The following is a 664-nucleotide window of genomic DNA, read 5'->3' on the forward strand; positions in this document are numbered from 1 at the left end:
TGCAAAGGCTTTATGGTGGAGGAAGCCGTAACCGACCAGCGGTCACGTGAACTACCCTACGACGACGATGAGTTCGGTAATGCTCTCGCATATAATCTGTGCTGCTGTGAAGCCACTACCCTTAAAAACAATACCCATGATGCTATCAGGATACTATTGACCCACGACTATCTTAACTTGACACACTTTTCATGAATTTCTGAACGCTGATCATCAGCCGCGGTGCACGTTACCAATTTTCCGCGGTCGACAAGCGTCTGAAACAGGAAGGCAAAAAACGGATTGTCGTCTGACTGTCGATATCACGAAAGCCCAAGAACCCTCGGAATCCCACTGCTGCTGCACTTGAGCGACAGCACATAACGAGACTGTTCAATCACTTGAAAGGGTGCGTATATTCTCATAGAACCAACCATTGTCATTTTTAAGTCAGAAAATTCGTTGCTTTTTTTGCCATTGTCCAATCCGCAACCAGCATTGTTGATAGTTAGTAGAGGGTCAGTCATTTTTAAGTCAGAGTACCGGTTTTCATTCTTTTTTGCCATTGTCCAATCCGCAACCAGCATTGTTGATAGTTAGTAGGAGGTCAGTTCATAGCTTACATTTTCCTACATATACGCCATTTTCATTCCCGTCAGTACTCTTTGAAATAAAATCCCATAGG

The sequence above is a fragment of the Styela clava genome, chromosome 8 (assembly GCF_964204865.1).
Source record: "Styela clava chromosome 8, kaStyClav1.hap1.2, whole genome shotgun sequence".
NCBI classification, from domain to species: domain Eukaryota; kingdom Metazoa; phylum Chordata; class Ascidiacea; order Stolidobranchia; family Styelidae; genus Styela; species Styela clava.